The sequence below is a fragment of the Artibeus jamaicensis genome, unplaced genomic scaffold (assembly GCF_021234435.1).
Source record: "Artibeus jamaicensis isolate MK-2021 breed Jamaican fruit bat unplaced genomic scaffold, CSHL_Jam_final scaffold_286, whole genome shotgun sequence".
In the NCBI taxonomy this organism is placed as follows: Eukaryota; Metazoa; Chordata; class Mammalia; order Chiroptera; family Phyllostomidae; genus Artibeus; species Artibeus jamaicensis.
In genome coordinates this window covers 6,965,095-6,981,670 of record NW_026522034.1, presented here as the reverse complement: position 1 = coordinate 6,981,670, position 16,576 = coordinate 6,965,095, and positions in this window count along the sequence as shown.

Genomic DNA, 16,576 nt, shown 5'->3' with positions numbered 1-16,576 from the left:
ATGATGTGTGTATGATGGGGTTTGGTTACCAAAAGACTCAGACCTTTGCTTCCTGGAAGAGATAGCTTATAAAAAAATTTGTATGATCCCCTGCTTCAAAACTCCCTGCACCAATGTTTAAATTATCATTAAAAGTTCAAATAAAATCTTGTATCAAATTGCTAAGTAATCCTTAATTACAATGCTTATTTGAGAGAAGGATTTTAATTAAGGTACAGTTCTTGCATACAGTGACAGTATTCCACATTGCAGATAAGCCTTCGGGGCTATTTTTAGAACATACCGATCAAAGAGATGTGTTCGCTATTATGTCCTTATGGATTAGCCACGTATATATTTTTGCATCATCTATATCAATTTTGTGCAAGTATAAAAGATATTCAATAATAAAGGGTCAATGTGTGCTTTTCCTGTTGCTATTTTATAAATGCTGTTGCCACAAATAAAATATATTTTAAAATTAATAAATTAAAATACCAACATATCCTGGACTTCTAAAGAGTTACGTTTTTATTTTGCTATGCTAGGGAGAAGCATTATGTGTTATGCTCCACAAACTTCAAAAACGTTCCTAAACCTAAACATCAATGAAGAACTGTTCCTTTAAACCTTAGAACTGTATAGTCCATGAATTTGCCTAAGATCAAGGCACAGCATTTTAAGACTAAACTAGAAGTCATGTTTCTTCTATTACTGAGACAAGGAGCTCTGAAAGAATCATAAACTCTCATGAGCTAGCAACTTCAGCTCATAACTCCGAAATGACACATCAACCAAATAAGCCAGAAAACCCCAATAAGTCCACCCAGAAGCTCGGACTCTTATTGGGCAACTAAATCCTACCCAAAGTAACCTCTGGGAATCCCTCATATGAAGCACAGCAAATCACCTGCAACAATAAAGGCTGCTCACGCCACCATGTGAACACGGCCAGAAAGCTCCCACCACACATGGCATGGTTCCAAGTCAACATTGTGTAGCCTGTGCCAGAATTTGGACACAGTAAGTGTTTTGTTTAAATCACACTTCTCTCCAAAGAAGAAATTGAGGTAACTTATAACAAATTTCACTACCATAATTCTGATGAAAAAAGTAAGAAATAAACCTGAGGAAGGGAGAATCTTTGTTGACTATCAGAACTATTACTGCCCTCCTTGAATTTGAAACTTGGCTCTCAGCTTCCAAATAACCAAAGGTAAAATGAAAGTGGAAACAAGCAGTGATAACTTTAACACAGGAAAAGGAGAGACACGGCAAGTTCTCAAGAGAGGTGAAGTTTTCTGATGCTGCGTTCTAAAACCAGTTTCCCATATGGTGCCGCTTTACGTGTACACAGGGAGCAGTGTAGTAAGTAGACAGTCTCAACTACATTCACGGTTGTAATGCTTAGAAATATCTTCGTTATGTGTCTGCAATATTCATTCATTCATACAACAATTGTTGTTTAGTCACACATGATGGGAGACATATGTAATCTATGTTGTAAGTCAATATTTTGTATGCAAATATATATGTAAATACATTTGTATTAATGTATATGTAAATGCTGGGAAAACAGCAGGGAACAAAACATATCCTGGACTTCTAAAGAGTTACATTTAGAGTTACATTTAATGTAACTCTTCATAAAGAGTTACATTAATGCTACTAAAGGGTCTGCTCTCAAGGAATTTAATTCCAGCAAGAGTAGTGAGAGGCAGGAGACAAAGTACACAAAAAATAAGTGACAAATGAAATCAAGCTAGTTTATTTTGGGAGAGCGATAAATAAACAAATTCAGACAGTGAACAAGAGGAAAATAAAAAGAGTAATGTTCTAGAGAACAAGAGGGAGGGGGTCACTGTAGTTTGGCTGCTCAAGCAAAGTATTCTGGAGAAAAGACTTTGAACTTGGTTCAGAATGGCAGAAAGGAGAGCACCTGCCAAGTACAGACGTGGCAGATCACTCCAGGCAGGCGAGACAGCACATGCAAAGGCCCTGAGGGCAGGGGCAGCTTGGCAGGTCTCAGGGAAATATTGAAGGCCAGTGTGGCTGGATGAGTTTGGAGAGGTTGGCTGGAGCCAGCACAGTAGGGTCTGTGGGCCAAAGTAAGGATTTCGGATCATTTTTCAATAGAAAGTTAATTAAGTTTTTCTAATGGGAACCTAATTAAGCAGGGCACGATGGGATCTTATTTATATACGAAAATATCTTTCTGCTTCTGGGGAGAGAATTGATGATAAATGACAAAGCGGGAGTAGAAGGGCATGAACAATATTGGGATGTTGTCTAGAAATGGGACTGAGTTGCTGGTAGATTGGACACAGATTGAGACTTCAAGCAACTAAATGTATGGTAGTGCCATTTATTGATTAGGGATGACTGAGGGAGCTATGTTTTGAAGGGGAAGTCAGAAGTTTTCCTGTGGTCATTGTGGTTTGAACTTCCCAATGAGCATCCAAGTCGGGATGTAATAAGAAGATGGACTAAATAGCAAGAGTAAAACTCACTGGGGACATGGGGCTGGAGACACACATTTGGGACTCAGGGGCAAATACATGGAATTTAAGGCCATGGGACAAAATGAGATCCATTATGGAAGAAGAGGGCCAAGGGCCCAGATGTGGATACCACAACATTTAGAAAACAAACAGAGATGCAGAACCAGCAAAGGAGACTGAGAGCAAATGGCTAGAGAACAGGCAGAAACCAGAGTGTGGGGCCATGGGGGGATGGGTTTTCTAAGCGCAGCTCTGCCGATTACTGCTGGAGGATGGGGAAGTATGAAGACAGATGAGTGACTATGGGTGGGGCACCTTCATGCTACTAATAGCTTTAGCAAAACAGTTTCCATCCGTCTGGGGGAAAGATGTCTGGCTAAAGGAGGTTCAAGAGAGAATGAAAGGAAATGGGAGGGAAACTCTGACCAATGTTGGTGTGAAGGGGAGCAGAGAAATGGGGATAGTAGCTGGAGGGTGACGAGAGGTCAGAAACCTTTTTATTTTAGACTGTGCGCTACTAACATTTGTTGTAAGCTAGGAGGAGTATGAGCCATCAGAGGGGGGAGGACTGATGACGCAGGGAAGGGGAACATCTAAAAAAGTGTCGTATTTTTCAGACTATAAGATGCGCCCCCAATTTGGGAGGAAATGGGGGTCTTATAGTCTGAACGTAGCTTGCCTGGCTCACTGTGGGGGAGGGGTGTCGGCCTATGCTATGTATGTTATTAAATATTTTACCACATTTTTTGCTTCAAAGTTTTTTTCTATTTTCCTCCTCTAAAACCTAGGTGCATCTTATGGTCTAGTGCACCTTATAGTCCTAAAAATATGGTACTTGAGCAGATGAAACTGTTGTGATTCTTGAGATAGGTGTGTGAGCTCTTATCATCTGTAGTAACAGGAAGGAAGGCAGAAAGTACAGGTACAGGTACATATAGGTTGGAGTATTCAGTGGAAAGAAAAGAAGGTCTTGTCCGGATTGCTTCTATTTTCTCAGGAGTCGTGATTATCAGTTAAAAGTAAGATGGACAGTGAGGAAATGAGGCTTTTGAAAGTTTGGGGAGAAACAAGAAGATAACTGGCCAACATTTTTCAGTCTTTCAAGTCTAAAATTTCTATTTGGTATACCTGATCTAGTAAATCCCCAGTGTTATTTTGGCAGCATGAAGATAATTTCTTATTTATACCTCTACCCACAAAGGGATCAGCTCAGATAGAGACCCCGAAGAACTAAACCACTAAACACCAAGCGTTGGTTAATTTGTGCTTCTAAACTATATAGATATTGGTCAAATAGTTGCATACCAAAGCACTGTGTCTCACCCTTTTGCTGTGTGTAGCCCATAGTACGAAATACTACTGCTAATATTACTTTACAATAACTAAAATTTATGGAGATACTGCCATAGGCCAAGCACTGTGTTAAGTTCTTTACAGGTCTAATTTCCTTTAATACTCCCAGCAACTAAATGAGAAGCATGTACTATTATTATCCCAGTTTCACAAATGATGAAGCTGAAGCTTACAAAGGCTAAATCACAGTAATATTAGAGACCATGAAGTTGCTCGTGAGATGGAAGGACAGAGTCAGCATGTAGTTATGGAGTTGTGTAAATAAATGTAAAGCCAGGTTTAATAAGGTATTCATGCTTGTAAATAATTTGTTCATAGAAAAATAAAACTATAAAGCCAAAACTTAAATAAAATGGCATATACCTGTAAATGATTCACATAGAAAGGTAAAGTACTTCAGATAGAAAGTCTAAAAGTAAAAAATGGGAATTTAGAAACCCCTGTTGACCTAACAAAGTTTGTTGAAGGAGATACTCAATCACTGGGTACCGGGAAAGTGTTTAACAGCCGGCTCTTGGGAGTGGTGGGGAATGCCTAGTTTGTGGTAACTGCCAATTTCCGTGGTGTAAATACTTCCACCACAGAGTTCAAGTTAACAATGTGACATCAACCAGCTCACAAAAATTCTTGAAAAATTCTGCCAATTCACTCTGGTTGGTGAGCTCCTGCATGCCACAGGAACAAGCCAGGGTGACTCCTTCTGGTGTCACCAGACCTCTTATTCCCTTAGGTACACCCACCAAGGACAACTTCGAGATCTCAGAACTTCAGCTGGTCTGAGATCAAAGCCCCCTTCCTATGGGCCAAGAGAATAAAATAAAAAGGGAACTCTAGCCATGAACTCTACTGAGGCTAATGTATTTTCGATATTAAGGTTAAGAATAGGCATCTGTATGTTCTCTCTTTTTCCCCAAATTATTGAAAACATTAAGTGAATAAGATAAAATCACATACAGAGATTCAGAGAGGTCACTTCTTGTGTTTCAACATGTCTGTGTGATTCCAGGCCTTATGTTCTTAAGCAGCAGTTATACAGCTTGAGACTCAAATAAGTGGCTGAGAGTTGGTGTTGATTTATTGGATAATGTAAATGACTTTGTTTCCTGAATGAAAACAATTCACACACAGAGATTTAGCTTAATGCCATCTTAAACAAAGGATTCATTGACCTTCTAGTTTCAAGTTTAAGAGTACTCACCAAAGTAGTGCATATACAAAGTCATGGTTGATTGTCATGTGAACTTTCAGAATTATGCCTTCCCAGTGCCATTTCTGATTCACGTATGGTTTATAGTCTAGGGTTGAAACAGAACTTTAGGGTGGAATCACGTTTTCTTTTAGATGTGATTGCTAGATTTTTTATGTCAATGTTCCTGGTATTACAGGAACACTAAAGTCTTGTCATTTTAAATAAACATTTATTTGAAATTGATATTCTAGATAAATATCTCAAAAAAATGAGAGAAGTAACAAACAGCATTATTTGGAAAGGGAAAATTAAGCAACATGTGATCCTGTGACTGACAAAATGTATTCATTCATTTATTACATTTTTACTGATTACCTATTAAGTTCCAGGCATTGTTCAGACTCGCTGAGATTAATCGCTGTTCCTAAAAATGCAAAAATCAGAAACTAAGTGCCTGTGTGGTGGGATCCAAATGAGAAAGGGCAAGACTTGGTGGAGATGACCTGACAGATGCGAGGGGAGCAGAGACCTAGATCACGCGGTGCCTAGATCACTGGTGTTCAGACCAGGATAGCAGCAATAGAGAAGTGGTCAGATTCTGGATATATTTTGAAGGCTGAGCCAATAAAAAAGTTCTGATGGGTTGGTGTGAAATGCTAGAGAGTCAATTATGAATCGAGAGCCTGGGAGGACAGAGTTGTCATGCACTGAGGTGAGGAAGGCTGTGGGTGGAGCAGGCTGTGGGAAGGGCTTAGGGAAGATCAGGAGTTCAGTAGGGGACATGCTTAGTACGGGATGTCTGTTTTTGTGCACATTTAAGTGGTGATGGCAAGTAGGAGGCTGGATGTATACAACCGGGGTCCGAGAGGGAAGTCTGGAATGGAGGGATACACTTGGGGTTCATCAGCAGGTGGTTGGTATAAGACTGTATGACATCACCAAAAGAGAAAATATAAAGAAAAGGGGACCAAAGACTGAGCTCTGGGACACTCTACTATTAACACGCTGGGAAATGTGGCATCCAGGGAAAAAGGAAAGCCCAGAGTGTGGAGTCCCGGGAACGAAATAAAGGAACAGTATCAAGGAGGAGGACATGGTTGGCTGTGTCAGTGCTGCTCACTAGCTGTACCTGTGAGGACCCCAAATCACCACTGGGTTAAGCATCATGGAGGTTGTTGGTGACCTGGACCACAGGCAAAGAGATGTGAGGTAGTGGGTATAATGGTCTGACTGCAGTGGCTTTAAGAAAAAATGGGAGGAGAAGAATTGGAAACTATAATAAATGTAATTCCATCTAGCAGTTTTGGTGCGAAAGGGAGTGAGGAAATGGAGCATTATTTGGTGGAGAAAATAAAATCAAGAAAAGCTTTTCTTAGATGGTAGAGATTAACAGGATATCTCCAAATTAATTGTATATACATAGCTCCACGTACACACTCCAATCTTTGCACTTTTATACTATTTACATACCTCTCTCCCCCAATAAGCTGTGAGTTTCATAAGGCCAGGGACCTTGTTTTATTCAACTTTATATGCACATAGGTTAACAGGGTATATTGGTTTTCCATCGCTGCTGTAACAAATTACCACACATTTAGTGGCTTAAAACAACGCAGCTCTCTAAATTAAAAATTTGATGCAGGTCACTAGGCTAAAATGAAAGTGTCAGCAGAGTGTCTATTTCTTTGCTTTTTCCAGCTTCTAGAAGCTGCCTGCATTTCTTGGCTCACAGCCCCTCCTCCATGTCAACACCAGCATGTCTGCACCTCCCTGATGCGGCCCCCATAGTCTCATCTCCCTTCCATCCAGAAATCAACTGTGAAAGGTTCTTTGATTGTAAGGAGATATGTAATTAGATCGGGCCTACCAGGCTATCCCGGACAACCTCTCCATTTTGGGGTCCTTAGTTTAATCGCATTTGCAAGATCCTTCTATTGTGTAAGGTAACATTGTCACAGGTTCTGAGGACTGAGACATGGACATCTATCCAGGTCATTATTCTGCCTAGCATACCCAGTGACTGACATGTAGATAAATAAGCATTAAGAATGTAAAACATGCATTTTTTCCTGTTGACGTTGATCCTGCTGCATTACAAAGGCCTGAATTCCCTAGAAGACTATAGTCTTCCTGAGGGCAGAAACTGCTTCATTTTTGTTCTCCCCTCTATTCCGAGCCCTTAGGCCAGGGCATGAAGTAGGTGTTGAAGTAATAATTGTTGAATGATGGAATGAATAAATAAATTTGAGCACTCTAGTTCTTTCTCGTAAGCTGTTATAGGAGAAATCCCTTCTTTGGGCGCAACAGATGACATCTAATCCCTTCAAGCAAGATGGGACCCCCCTCTCTGGGAGCAGGGTCAGGTCCTCTTCCTCACCCCTCCTCCTGTCTAATCTAGCAGGATTATGCATAATTTAACTCGATGCAGATACAACTCTTTTATATAAAAATGGAGCCATCCAAGACAAACTTCTGTTCCTTGTATTTTTATTTGACAATGCCAATCTTTCCAACAGCCACTTAGTGTGTTATTAAGCACAGCTTCAACAACTTATTAAACCTGTATGTACAGAGCCCTAAAATGGTGACTCAAAAGTGTGGTGGAATTTCAGGCATTCGAGGAAGAGCAAAGGGGACTAGTCCTATGTGGGAAAAAAATGGTGGGAACCATGGTGTAGATTTGGCATCCAGAAGCCCAGACACGTGTCACAAGCAAATCTTAAGGAAAGCAATGTGGACAGGGCTGCAACAGCCAGAGGCCGCTGAAGAAATTCAGATGCCAGAAGAGGGAAGCCCAGGAGAGCGGAAGGAATGGACATTCAGGGCCGTTCACAGACCGTGACCACCCAACCCATCCAGGTGCATCTCCCTCCACTTCCCTCAGCGCCGCATCCCTCGGAGCAGGTGTGTGTCCTCCTCCAGCCCCCCTCCCTCCCAGGCACATTCCTGGAGCTTTGCTCACATCCTCCTGCTTGCCTGGATGCATTTGAACGCATTGCTCGCACTCTCCTTCCTGAGCTCTCACCTGCCCAGTTTCCTGAGTCACCTTGCCCTACTGGTATTCCTGCCACTTCTCTGAACTTGCTGTGATTTTCTCTGGATCCCATTTTGTATCAGTTGTCTAGGGCTGCTGCAATAAGTACCACAAACTTCGTGTCTGGAAACAATAGAAACATATTGCATCATAATTCTGGAAGCTGGAAGTTCAAAATCAGTGGGGACACAGCTCAACCTGCACCACTCCCCTATAAAACAGGTATCTACAAAGTGGAGTGAGAACCCCGCAGCATACACAAGATAGTTCTTTGAGGAAAGGAAAAAAAAATAAGAGAGTAATTAAGTGTTACCAGCATTTATTACGTGGACCAGCACAGGTGACATCCCTTGTATTCTCTCTGTCAGAGCCCCATGTCACACGCCGTGAGCGCCGGGTCCTAAGAGAATGAGTGGCAGACTCTCAGTGCAGGGGGCTGAGGGAGATGCCCTGCTTCTTACTGGACTTCAGTGTTCCTCTGCACAACTCATCTGTGTGCTTTAAGATACCATCAATGTGGCTGCTTTTATGTGAACAGGACCTTCAACTAGTAGAATCATTACAACACTTTGTACTAAGGCAAAGCATGACTGTGAAAGATCTAAATTCTAACCGAAAGATCAGATTGCACTTTATTTTACAACATGACAAGTTTTCCAGCTTTGCTAGCCTTTTTGATGATGACAAACAACAATAAGTAGTATGCCATCTACCAAATATATTGAGGGGGAAATAAAAAAGTAGGAGCTGGAACTGGGAAACCCTCCTTACACCAGGTCTTCTGTGAAAAGATACACTGGAAGATCTCCGTTCTCCAGCACAGAAACACATGGAGAAGTGTGTCAGAGTCGGCCTGGTCTTCGGGTGTGGACAAGGAAGTCTCCACATGGATATTTAAGCCTATGTCTGGCCTCACGTCATTTGAGGCAGTTGAAACTGTACTAATTGCATGGACTAGGTACCTTGAAGCCAAGAAATCTGCACCTGGCAGAAGCAAACCAAAACCATCTCGGAGGATACTCCCTCAGCCTAGGTCTGACAGGATCCTTCTTAATGTATCTTTTTAGTAAGTAAACTATTTGCATGATTACAAACCATTTAAAAGGCTGTGGGAGTACAGGTTCCAGCATATGAACTAGAGGGGGGTGGAAAGTAGGAGGTGGATTTAAGAGATTTTGGAGGGATAATCTGTAGGCTTTGATGACTGATTTGGAGGGGGTAGGTGAAGGAGTGGAAAGTTAAGGATGACTTCCTGGTCTCCAACTTGCAAACCTGAGTGAAATAATGTTGCCCTTTACTAAAGGGCACAGAGGGGCAGCAACAGGTTTGTAAGGTTAGGAAGTTTGCTCAGCTTGGCATGTGTTGAGCTGGAGTCCCCTGTAATGTATCCACATCCATCAGCAGAGAGGCTATTCCAGCCTGGAGCTGAAGATAAAACCTCGAATGCTGTCAGCATATGTAAATGGAATTTTAGCTGTAGCAAAGGATTAAAAGGCCCAGGAGGCGTATAGAGTGACGCAAGCGTAGGACAGAGCCTGGAGAACAATGGCTTTAAGAGGATGGGTGGAGAAACAGGCCAGACAACTCCAGGGTCACAGAGGCTAAATGTCAGTAAATATCAAGTGCAAGTGATATTGACAGGGGTCAACAGCCGGTTTCCTTCAGTCATCCTCACACAAAGCACAGCTTGTCCAAGCACTCGAACACTTCTGAGCCACACCTCTGCTCAATCTTCATTCATGAGAGAACAAATAAACTCGAGGCGCCCAACACAGCAACGCCGTATTTGCACAGTTGATCACACTTACTTGGGACATTTATTTGTCTTCTTTCTTGGTGTCGTATTTCACTATTTCAGTAAAACAATACGCAGAGCAGAAGTTGCATATAAGAGCAATAAATCCTCTACACTAGGAAATGCTCTGATATGATCTCCTGTCAACCCACTAAAATGAGAACCCCAGGTTTATCCAAATGATAAACTGTGTAATGGTGTTTTCTCAAAGGAGGCTGTCAGGGATCCAGCGACTCAGAGGCCCTCACTGCTGCTCTCCCTGGTACCTGTCCTACTAGATGCATCACACATTCTTTGCCACTGACTGGCTCAGTTCAAATGCTGGGCTACCCAATTGGGGGTCAAGAAAGCAGTTAGTCCATTTCTCATTCTGTAGCCGTATCTTGGCTACTTGCCTTTGTACTTGATGTATGACTTCTGCCTGTTACTCAACCTTCTCCTCAGATTTGGCTGCCATCACAAACCTTTTCTTGAGCATTTCAGCCTATGGACCTTTTTCCTTCCTATGAACTTTTATCCCATTTTCTGTCATTCACCTGGTTCTTGCTAATGTCTGGTTTGAAATTAACTTCACTGGATCTTATTTTTCCTCTGCGTTATTTGCTGTCATTAGGAGCGGTATTGAAAGACTCGACAAATTTTATTCATTTCCCTGGAAGCTCAGACCCTCCTTTATCCTGGGCATGGGTATTACTAATAACTAAAGCTAATTACTAGTTATATACAAAATATGGACATATTTATAATCACATATAAACCTGATTGTGGCATGGTTCATTCTGAAATGATTCATTACTTATTGCGGACCAGAGGTGAGGGAGGCAGAGAAGAATAAGCTAAGATCGTGTCTAGGCTAGGTACAATACAAGTGATTCATTTATTTCATATTGACTTATTTTAATTTTAATGTTAAAAATTGAGTGAATCAGAAACCATATGTAGTGTGTCAGTTACTGCTCTGTTGCTTCTCATCTCCAAGTCTACCCTTCATTGCCAGTGTGTCGTGCTAGAACCTCAGCTGGATCTGTAACCATTCCTCTTCACCTGGTGGCATCGCTGAGCTTTGTCAGTAGAGGGTCCTGGAGGGTACTGCAGGATGGCAGGAGAAAGGGAGTTATCTTCCGGTCCTGGCGTGCTTTGTTGACTCCTTACCCCCGTGGCTTTTCTGTGGCAGAGGACAAGCTGGGGGGCACACTCACCTCAACTGAGTTTCAGCCACGCCCCACAGGCAGCCTCTGTGGTTTGCAAGCATCTTTGGTGGCTGCCAGCGAGACCAGCAGCGCTCCCGCTGGCAACTTCTCGACAACCCTTTCCTTCGCCCCAGTGGATGACTCCCGGCGTGCCAGTCCCAGTCTGCACCCCTCCAAGAATTCTCGTGCCCTTCATTGAGTCATGGTTGTAAGATTTTTACTTCAGTCTTGGGGGTGGGGACTCTTTGCATTTGTCCCTTCCTGGAGTCTTCTGCCTAGGCCCTAGGGGAGGCCCGAGGCTGCTGTACCTGCTATTCCAATAGTCTTCAGAGTTTACATTACCCCTGAGTAGTTAGTGCTCTGTTATTAATTCCAAGTGCTGTGTGATTTCTCCTATCTGGACCCTGAATAATACAGACAGGATGAAACGGGATCATTTCATCCAAGTTCCTTACTTTATAGTTGAGGAGGTTGGACCAGAGAGACCAGGAGAGGAAATGCTTTTCCAAGTCACATAGGTGTTGAGTGAATGGATTAATGACTGTAGGCTCTGAGAGCAAGGCCTCAGTGGGGAAGGCCCAGGAGTCTTTGAGAGTGGTGTGAAAGTTATCACAGAGACTAGAAAAGCATAGAGTTAGGAGAGGCCAAGACCTCTTAGCAAAGAAATCGCCAATTACATCACAACGGACCAGGCTAAACCAATAGCTCAACTTCAGCCCACAGATGGCCAGGGGTGGTGGGGGGTAGGGGTGGCATTTGCTTCCCAGGTTCCCGAGCCTTGAGCATTTTCGACCAGAAAACATGTTGGTGTATCCCAGTGCCCACCCACCGACACTTCGGATCACCCAGGCTGCCCAGATATTCACCAGATGGTGGCGGCTTCTCTGGAAGGGTCCCAGCGTAACTGTAGCACCCAGAGGAGGCAGCTCTTTGTTGTGGCTGAAAACTAATGGCAGCGGAGAGGACGCCTCCTAAACAACCCCCATCACCCACCCACGTTCATGAAAGTCCCACAACCCACAAAGCAATGGTTTGGATTTTGTAGTTTATAGTTTTTCTTTTACTAGGACGGTTTTGGCACATGGGGCGCCAATATACAGTCTCTTTGAAGCCCTGGCCTGGGCCCAGGAGTTGCTTCTGATTTCTAATTAGGGCATGTTTACATAGCAAGAGAAGAAAGGCCAGTCTAGCAGTAGCGATCGGAATTAGGAAGGCGGTGGGAAGGGTCAGCCTCAGGCAAACTCACTTTAGGCAAGTTCATTAATGGAGAGGGAATTCTAGCCGCAGAAGATAGAGTAGCAAGAATACTTTCTACTTGAAGTCCAGCGCCCAGAGGTCAAGTCCAGCTCTGCTACTAGTAGTTGCTATGATTCTGGACCCCAGTAATGACATTCCAAGAGTTGGGGAAGGAAGTAGGAAAGCACCTCTCCTCTTCACCCACTGCTCCCTTCAAGAAATTGACTCCTGTGTGTTTCAGAAAAAAAAATATTACTCTTTAAAAGAATGAGGGTTTCACTTTGTACCTCTCTGGGGACAAATGGCCCAAAGTGCATTTCTGCACACCTCCCAGGTCTGACAGAAGCAGCCAAGCCGGGGCTGGCTGACTTTCAGGTTCACACTCCGAGCCGTCCTCTGCGGGGCTTCCCTTGCTTGCTGGCACACCTGAACTCCTTCCGACTAATTTCACGATTACTCCTACAACCAGTAGACCTTAGCCAATACGTTGTTACTTTATTTCTCCAGACTTATTCTCAGAGACTTAATTCATTAATTCATTAACCCGTTTCTTGCCCATAGACTTACAGGCAAATCTACCAATTTGCTGTGTCTCTATAACCAGGCTGTGGGCCCTTACACCTTGTACCTTCCACAGATTCAAGTACAGTGTCCTGCACATGTTCGTGTTCCATTCATGATCCTTAATCGATTGGCCCATTAGTACTGTGGTTGTACAAAGGCATGGAAGAAACGTTCTTGTCCTCAGGAAGGATTCCGTCTGAGTGAGGGATGTAGTCCAACCTGAAGAAGTTAAGGGGCAACGTAAGAAGTAGCCCTGACCTGTGATTCCCTGTAAGTAAATGCAATAGGCCCGTGGGTCCCAAACTTCGGGCCTTGGATCCTTCCTTGTCCATGAGTTGTACTAAGTATCACAAATCCTTATCTGTAAGATGACTCAGCCAATCCCAGAAGATGTATATACTATTTTTCAAATGTATATTATGATTGGCAAATTATAGAGCCACTTAAAAGCCTAGGAGTTCATGCTTTGCTTTGACCATCACGAAATTTTAAAATAGGTACTAAAAAATAATTATTGTCATGTAGGTTCTGTGGACATTTTTTGAAGTTAAAAATTATCATAATCAAATAGGGTTATTCAAACCCCTGGCATAGACAGCTGAAATGTAGAAAAGAAAGTGAACACTTCAGCCTAAGTCAAAGGATTTTTTTTTCCTTAAAGAGATCAGATTTGAATTGAGCTTTGAGTAATAAGTTCTTAACAGCCGGTCATATCTGCAGTTCAACTTATTTCAGATGTTTCAATGTATTTGACAGGACAAAGGCCGCAAGATTCATACCTTCCTGCCATCATTCTCTCTGTGAAGTGTCATGATAATTCAAAAGCAGAAGATATGCAGATGAATTGGAGCACAGGTGGAAGGAATCTCAGATTAATTAACTTCCTTTACAAGCATCCAAGTTATTCACAAAGGCTTGAGAAACCATTTGCCCTACGAATGTGTACCAATCAGTCAAGAGAGTCTGAAACTTATTTGATCAGGTTTTTTAAAAAATGTCTTTTAAATACTACATCAACTGTCAACATCTTCCATGCCCTCAAAACTAAGTGAACGAAACCTGTGTCTAAGCATGCATATGTACGAGGAATCATGTATATGAGGACTGTGCATTCAGATGAAGTGCAATGGTTTTTATTTGTCACATGACGTGGATGGAGATGTGGACATTAGTCCAAGATGGGCCACAAACTCGCTCGACACAACTTCTTGGGCAAGGCACTTTATTTTTTTTTCTAGGCTTTGATCAGAAAACAAGGAGTTGGAGCAAAGAATCCCTAAGGTCTCCTTTACTGGCATGTTTCTGCTTTTTGGGTGGTTGCTGTAGTGGGACGAGCCCCACCTCTGTTCCCACCCAGGGGGTCTGGCTGGTACCACAGCTCGGCCCTCTGACCCAGGAGACATGTGCGGCCATTGCCTCAGGGGGGGAGGGGGGGAAAGCAGATGACTCCCCACTGGATCTAGAAAAAGTCCCCATAGGCTGTCATTCCTGAAACCCTTCTGCAAAAGTAACAACTCTGCGGAGAGGTGGCACTTCACTCTCTCTGGTTCTGACCTTTCCCTTCAGGCTCAAATTTGTCAGTGAATCAAATGGCTGTCTTTCTTTGAACTTGAATTCACTCACATAAAAACGCTGCCTGTTCACTCCACTGCACTGCCTGGGGGAGAGCACGTAGCAGGCAGGTGGCAAACACCAGGCCCATGGGCCAAATCCGGCCTCCACCTCATTTTATCCGGCCCGGCACAGCGCCTTGTTTCTACCCATTGGCAGCACCAAGCTCCTTGCCCTTAGTTAAGGAGTAGTTACATTTATACAGTCCTAAAATTACATTTGGCCGTTTGGAGGCAACCAAAAGGCTGATGTGGCCCCCAGTGACAGTGAGTTGGACATCCCTGATAAGATGACGCTGCTCCATTGCATAAACATTTTGGCATGAAGGATCACAATGCTTCAAAAGATTCATACCCTTTTGTCTTATAATTTCTTCCAGAAATCTACCTTAAGGAAGTAATTCTAACCATTTAAAATTCAGTCATAAAGATGTTCACCATCAAATTATATAGTTTATAATTGCAAAAAAAAAGAAAGCAAACTAAATGCCTGGAATTAGGGAATGGTTAAGTAAGTCATAGCTTATGAACACAGTGAAATGCTGTGTTAATAAATGATCTTAAAGAGTTTGAAATAACAACTTGGAGACTGCTGAGTTTAAAAAATGATAAATAGAGATACAAAACTGGTTGACAAAATATAAATTGAAAAATACTGAGAAGCAATATAGTAAAATGTTAACAGTGATATTTCTGAATGCTGGGATCCTTTGTTGCTCATGTTCATCTATTTTTATTGATAAGCTTTTATTATTATCAAAATAAAAATATGGTTCAAATATAAAGGAACACACCTTAACAAAATATTAACAATAAAACCTCTCAGTGAAGGAATACAAATGCTATTTTCTTCTTTATGTTTTTCTTCATTTTCCAAATTATATACTATTTATATAACCAAAGCAAGCAATTTCAGGAAGCCCACCGTTCAGGAGATCATACCAGGACAATTGCCATGGGGCTCCCATGCACCCCTGTCCCCCGGGTGGCCCTGATGAGTTGGTACAGCTCAGTAACCTGTCAGTGTGACCCAGTTGAAAGGTGCTCTACTGTGCTTGTTGCTAAATTTAGACTACAGGTGGCAGGAGGAAGGAGAATGATCCAAGGGGCAAGCTGCCTAGGACATCTTGGGAACCCCAATCCGGGTCGTGCTATTGAATGCTAACATCACCTTCAAACGTCCCAAACAGACATCGTTGCACTGTCCTGAGAATGGAGGGCACACTCACTTGTCCCCACGAATGCCCAGCCCGTGCACCACCAGCAGGAGATAGTCGGGGCAGGGAGCCAACTGAGCAGGCGACCTCACTAGAGACTTCAGGGTGTGCTCCACTGCTTCTCTCTGCTGCCCCAAAGGCTGGCAGGCTCCAGCTGCTGGGAGGTCAGATGCCAGCAGATTGCAGGCCGGAAAAATCCCAGGAAACAACTAGGAGTCCTTCCCTTCATCTTAAGCATTTGGCATTGAGATGAAGCGTGACAGTCACATTGTCTTCCAGCTCTTCCAATCACTAGCTGAGGAGTCTTGGACAAGCTGCTTGACCTGTGCCTCAGTTTCCCCATTTAGCATTGCTCATAGGACATGGATGCTGGATACATGGTGTTGAATGAAGGACAAAGAGTAAGATAGGGAGGGTTTCACAGGCATGCCCAGGAAGGCTCACCGGGACTTTGGGAAGAAACAAGTGGTACTCCTTCCCCTCCCACGCCCCACTTTTCTCAGACACATTCCCTTCTGCCCAGTGCAGGCTTTTCATAGCTTTCCTCTTGGTTGGGACACATATCCAGTCCACAATTAGGCATTACTCGGTCTCATCTTCAGTGTGTCACCCAGGACAATTTCGTTCAATGTCTGTTTAAATGCTTGTTAAAGAAATAGGTAATATCTGCTCTTCCATTCTAAGTGAGAGCTTTGCTGGGTAGAGCAATCTTGGGTGTAGGACCTTGCCTTTCATGACTTGAAATACTTCTTTCCAGCCTCTTCTTCCCTGTAAGTTTCCCCATTATATGAAATGTTAAATGGACTTAAATAACAAAAACAAACTAAGCAAACAACTGGAACAGGAACAGAATCAGAGATATGGAGATCACATGGAGGGTAATCAGCAGGGGAGTGAGAGGAGGAAAG